Below are 6062 nucleotides of genomic sequence, written 5' to 3' on the forward strand. Positions count from 1 at the left end.
TGTTCAGCTTCTTTTCTTGATATGCATATGTTCACCATGTCTCACTGCTATACCCAAGGACACTGAGGATGCAGACTTTGTACACAAACAGCTTAGTTTTGATTTTGTTTTGTATTGTTCAAGACTTGTTTGGAGAGCTTACAGAAAGTGGTAGCTGCCTTTCCAATGCACAAATTTAGCTCTTCATCCAGTGACAGGCTGTCACGCACTGTGGCTGTAAGGTAGCAGAACTTGTTCACTGCCTCAAGAAGCGTGTTGTCAAGGCTGATAGGTGGTGACTGCCAAACATTCTGTTCTAGGACCACAATCTTCTTGATGCTGTTGATCAGGGTAAACATCTTGCAAACATAGAGAGAGGCGATTCATGAGTATTTGCAGTTGGCCTTCTTCATGGGTGGTGAGCGCAGCATCATCAGCAAAAAGGAGCTCCCTAATAAGTATGTACCTCGCTTTTGTCTTTGCCTTTAGATATGATAGACTGTAGAGTTTGCCATCTGATCTTGTGTGAATGTACATGCCTTCCTCCAAGCCAGGAGCAGGGAGGAGAGGAGGGATCCAGGCACACCTGTGTCCTGCATGCACGTGTGCCCCCTTACCTGACCTGAGGCAGAGGCGGATGCAGCAGCAGCAGAGCCAGCAGTGGGGGCAGCAGCAGCTGATCCCCCTAAGGTAAGTGGGCAGAGGGACCAGACACAGCTCAGCCGGATCCGGAGGGGAAGCCCCCCAGATCCTTCTTAGCTGAGCCGGGAGGGAGCTGCACTCCTGAGCCGCGCTGCATGAACACTCTGTAAGAGTGCGCAAACAGGTGCACTCTGTAAGAGCGTGCCGGCGTTTGCGTCAGCGTTCATGCCAGCAGGCGAGCAGGAAGGGCCAGGAGGGAGACTCCTGCTAGGACAGGGTGAAGGCACTGCACTAAGTTATAAATAAATAGCAACTCCTTCAATGGTGTTGACGCGGAGTGCTGCTAGGGCCTCTGCCTGGGGGGCAGAGCCTACCCGGGGCTTGTCTGAGGCCTCCACCCAGACAGAGCCCATTGGGGAGCTGGCATCCCCCCCACCTCCTGGCCTACGGGGGTTGCCCAGCAAGGCCCAGGGGGCCAGGGATTGGGGACCCCCACACCTGTCCTGCAAGTGCCCGCCTTAGGGCCCTGGGGGCACAGGTGAGGGAGCTCCAAGAGGAGGTTAGCAAGCTGGGGGGAATCAGGGAGGTAGAGGAAGAAATGGACAGCTATTTCCTTTCCCTTCAGGGCCTCACACCTGAGGAGGAAGCACCTCGGGAGGTGCCCTCCACGGTAGAGTGGCAGACAGTCACCTCCAGAACCAGGGCTGCTTGCAACACAACAGTACCAGTTCCTCCACTCTGGCTGGAGAACAGGTACGAGGCCCTGGCAACACTGGAGGAGAAGGAAGGAGAGGAGGCAACTCCACACTCTCCACGCTCCAAACCAGCCAAAGGAGCTAAGCAGTCCCAGAGGAGAAAGCGTTGAGTGATCATCATAGGCGACTCCATCCTGAGAGGTACAGAGGGCCCCATCTGTCACCAGGACCCCTCAACAGGTGAGGTCTACTGCCTACCCAGAGCAAAGATGCAGGACATGACGGGAATGATCCAGGCCATGATCCAGCCCATTGATTACTACCCCATGGTCCTAATCCATGTGGGTACTAATGATGCGGCCGGGAGAAGCCCTGATCACCTGATGGTGGACTACCATGCTCTGGGGGGAGTGCTGAAGGCAATGGGTGCACAGGTGGTATTCTCTTCTGTCCTACCAGTGAGCAGACGTGGAAGACAGCATAAGACATGGATCACAGAGACCAACTGGTGGCTTCAGGAATGGTGTCTTGAGGCAGGCTTTGACTTCCTTGACAATGACTCGCACATCACGATGAGAAATGCTCAGATGGGATGGGCTGCACCTTTCCCCTAAAGATAAGCATGTGTTCTCTTCTAGGTTGGCAGATCTCCTCTGGTGGGCTTTAAACTAGGCTCATCGGGAGAAGGGAAGACAAGGGTGGAGGAAGCCTTGGACCGCTAAACCAAGCAGCACCCACAAGTACAGTCCAACCTAGATCGACGAGTGGGACATATACCCAGGTAAGCAACAGAGGCTAGGGCTATGCTGAGATTAGGGGACAGTGCACTCAAATGCCTCTACACAAACGCTCGTAGTGTGGGAAACAAACAAAAGGAACTTACCCTCCTGCTAGCTGACACCAACCCAGACATAGTGGGCCTCACTGAAATGTGGTGGGACCCAACGCATGACTGGGCAGTGAATATCAAGGATTATAAGCTGTACAGGAGGGACAGGACAGGTAGGAAAGGTGGGGGTGTGGCGCTCTACATTAAGGAGGAATACACATCCTCAACTAGCACAGAGTCAGAGGAGGGGCACACTGAAGTGCTCTGGGTTAGAATACAAGGCAGTCAAGAGGAAAGACACTTAACCATGGGGTCTACTACAGACCACCCGACCAAGGGGAAAAGCTAGACCAGAAATTCTTAAGTCAGCTCACGGAGATAGTTAGGTCAAAGGACGTGGTCATCATGGGTGACCTGAACTTTCCAGACATCTGCTGGGAAGAGCAGTCAGCCAGGTCTGACCGCTCACGTACGTTCCTAGCCTAAATGCAGGCCCTCCATCTAACCCAGGAGGTGCACAGCCCCACACCAGGGGAGATGCCTTGTTGGACCTGGCGCTGGCCACAGGTGATGACCTAGTGAGGGGGCTGTGGGTGCTCAACCACTTGGATGACAGTGATCATCGTCTGCTGGAATTCACCATCCAGGGCAAGGTGGCAAAGGCCTGCAGCAAGGCAGCAGCCCTAGATTTCAGGAGGGCAGACTTCAATGAGCTGAGGAGAATAGTCAGTGAAGAGGAGGGGAGCCAGGTGTCCAAGAAGAGTGGTCGCTCCTTAAGGAGATGATCCTCCAAGCCCAAAGGGAGGTAATCCCAACATGGATTAAAGAGAGCAGGAGGGCGCAAAATCCCCCATGGCTCACCAAAAGCATCTGGGAACATCTCCTAGCTAAAAGGGAGGCGTACACCCAATGGAAGGGAGGGGCCATCACCACGGAGGATTATACTGCGGTTGCTCGGGGATACAGAGGGGCAGTCAGGAAGGTCAAGGAGAAGATGAAACTGGGACTAGCTACCCAGATCAAGGACAACAAGAAGTCCTTTTTTTTTTTTTTTTTTTAAATACATAGGGGGCAAAAAGAAGGTACCAGGTAACGTGAGTCCCCTGCAAGACACTCTAGGAAATTTGGTGTTCAGAGCAGACAAAAAAGCTAACCTATTTAAAGACTTCTTTGCCTCCAGTTTCCTGAGCAGGGACCAGATCAGTCCCCCCACCAGGCCCCCCTCAGGCCCCAGGGGAGGTGCACCTAGGCCAAGGGTCAGTGAGGATCTAGTCAAGGAACTTCTGAAGGGACTGGATGTATTTAAATCAGCCAGACGATCTCCACCCCAGAGTGCTGAGGGAATTAGCTGAGGTCATTGAGGGACCCCTGGCACGGCTTCACGAGCACTCATGGCGCTCTGGTGTGGTGCCAGAGGACTGGAAGAGGGCCAACATGGTTCCCATCTTCAAAAAAGGGAGGAAGGAGGACTCGGGAAACTATAAGCCAGTTAGTCTTACCTTGATCCTGGGTAAGATTTTGAGAGAATTATCCTGGCGCATGTCCACGAGGGGCCAGGAGGGGAGGCTATGCTTAGGGGCCAACCAACACGGGTTCATTAGAGGCAGGTCCTGTCAGATCAACCTGGTGGCATTCTATGACCAGGTCACCAAATCCTTAGATGCAGGGGTAGCAGTCAACATAGTTTTTCTGGACTTTCAGAAGGCCTTCAACACTGTCTCTCACTCTGTTCTCATTAAAAAACTGGGGGACTGTGGTGTCGACACCTACACAGTCAAATGAGTCGCCAACTGGTTGGAGGGCCGCACCCAGAGAGTGGTGGTGGATGGGTCATTTTCGACCTGGAGGGATGTGGGCAGTGGGGTTCCGCAGGACTTGGTCTTCAGGCCCGCACTGTTCAATATCTTCATCAGTGACTTGGACGAGGGGGTAAAAAGCACCCTGTTCAAATTTGCTGATGACACTAAGATGTGGTGCATGTGGGCATGCTAGAAGGAAGAAATAGGCTACAATCGGACCTAGACAGGTTACAAGGGTGGGCGGATGAGAATAGGATGGGATTCAACACTGACAAGAGCAAGGTGCTACACCTAGGGAGGAAGAACCAGCACCATACCTACAGGCTGGGGAACTCCCTTCTTGTCAGTGCAGAGGCAGAAAAAGATGTTGGAGTCATCATTGATGCCAAGATGAACATGAGCTGGCAGTGTGGGGACACAGTCAGGAAGGCCAACCGCACCTTGTCGTGCATCCACAGATGCATCTCCAGCAGGTCCAGGGAGGTGATACTTCCCCTCTATGTGGCACTGGTCAGGTCACAGCTGGAGCACTGAGTTCTGGGTGCCGCACTTCAAGAGGGATGTGGACAACATGGAGAGGGTCCAGAGGAGGGCCACTGGCATGATCAGGGGGAAGCAGGGAAGGCCCTACAAGGAGAGGCTATGGGACCTGAACCTATTCAGCCTCCACAAGAGAAGGCTAAGGGGGAGATCTGGTGTCCTGTTACAAACTAGTCAGAGGGGACCAGCAGGCACTGGGGGAGTCCCTGTTCACCCAAGCACTACCAGAAGTGACTAGAAATAACGGTCACAAGCTGGCAGATGGTAAATTCAGATTTGACATCAGAAGACTCTACTTTACTGTCAGGGCAACTAGGATCTGGAACCAACTTCCAACCGAAGTGGTGCTGGCTCCTACCCTGGGGGTCTTTAAGACAAGGCTAGACAATCACCTTGCTGGGGTTGTTTGACCCCAGTACTCTTTCCTGCCATGGCAGGAGGTTGGACTTGATGATCTGCTCAGGTCCCTTCAGACCCTACTAACAATGAAACTATGAAACTATGAAGCCATCAAAAGCACAGTGCAGCAGTATAGAAAAGAAAAATGTGGGTCCCAGAACACAAGCCTGCTTCACTCCACTCTTCATCTGAAAACTGTCAGAGGCTGATCCATCAAACTGAACTGTGGTCTGCATATTTTCATGGAAGGACCATATCATGCTGACTAATGTTGGGGGGAATCCAGTCTTTACCAGGACCTTGAACAAACCTGGTCTGCAGACAGTGTCAAAAACTTTCATCGGGTTGACAAATGTACATTGGCTTACATTGCTCTCAGCATTTTTCTTGCAGTTGGCATAAGGAAAATATCATGTCCACAGTTGATCTCTCTGCTCTGAATTCACATTGTGATTCTGGGTAGATGCAGTCAGCAAGTTGTCACTAGCATTTCCAGATGATTCTGGCAAGAGCCTTGCCTGTGATGCAGAGGAGAGAGATGCCACTACAGTTGTTATAGTCACCTTTGTCTCCCTTGTTCTCATACAGAGTGATGTATTGGCATCAGACATGTCCTGGGGTACTTGACCTTCCTTCTAGCAGCACATGAAGAGTTGATGAAGATGTGGTAGCAGGCTAGCCTTCCTGCACTTGAGAACCTCAGCTAGGATGCCATCCTCCCTTGGTGCTTTTCCTTTTGCTAGAGAGTCTATGGCCTTGCTAAGTTCTTCGGCTGTAGGTTCTTTGTCCAGCTGTGCCAGTACACTTTGATTTGGAAGTTGATCCAGTACCTCTTCTACAATATCTGTTTCATGGGAGTAAAGCCCTATGTATTGTTCAACCCAGAGTGACATCTGCTTGTTCTTGTTAGTGATTTTTACTTTGCTATCTCAAGACTTGAGTGGGTGACTTTAGTCACAGTTGGGTCAAGAGTTTTCTTTAGGCCATCTAACATAACTTTCAGGTTTCCTGTATCTAAGCAAACTGTATCTCTTGACATAGGTCAGTCCAGTACTGGCTTGTGCAGCATCTAGCTGTTTTCTGTACCATTGCCCTAGCATGCTTCAGCTTAGCCTTGGAATTTTCTGTTGGATTCTGGTTGTGTTTCAGGTAGGCTGTGTTTTTGGCTTCAACAAGTGG

At 51.5% G+C, this 6062-nt stretch overlaps 1 pseudogene; it reads left to right on the plus strand.

Moving 5' to 3' along the window:
- Nucleotides 1-942: 942 nt before the first annotated feature.
- On the plus strand, nt 943-5476 carry LOC149868654 (uncharacterized; annotated as a pseudogene).
- The last annotated feature ends 586 nt before the right edge of the window (nt 5477-6062 follow it).

Source organism: Crocodylus siamensis, chromosome 3 (genome assembly GCF_052110815.1).
Source record: "Crocodylus siamensis isolate JL-2025a chromosome 3, ASM5211081v1, whole genome shotgun sequence".
Classification (NCBI taxonomy): Eukaryota; Metazoa; Chordata; order Crocodylia; family Crocodylidae; genus Crocodylus; species Crocodylus siamensis.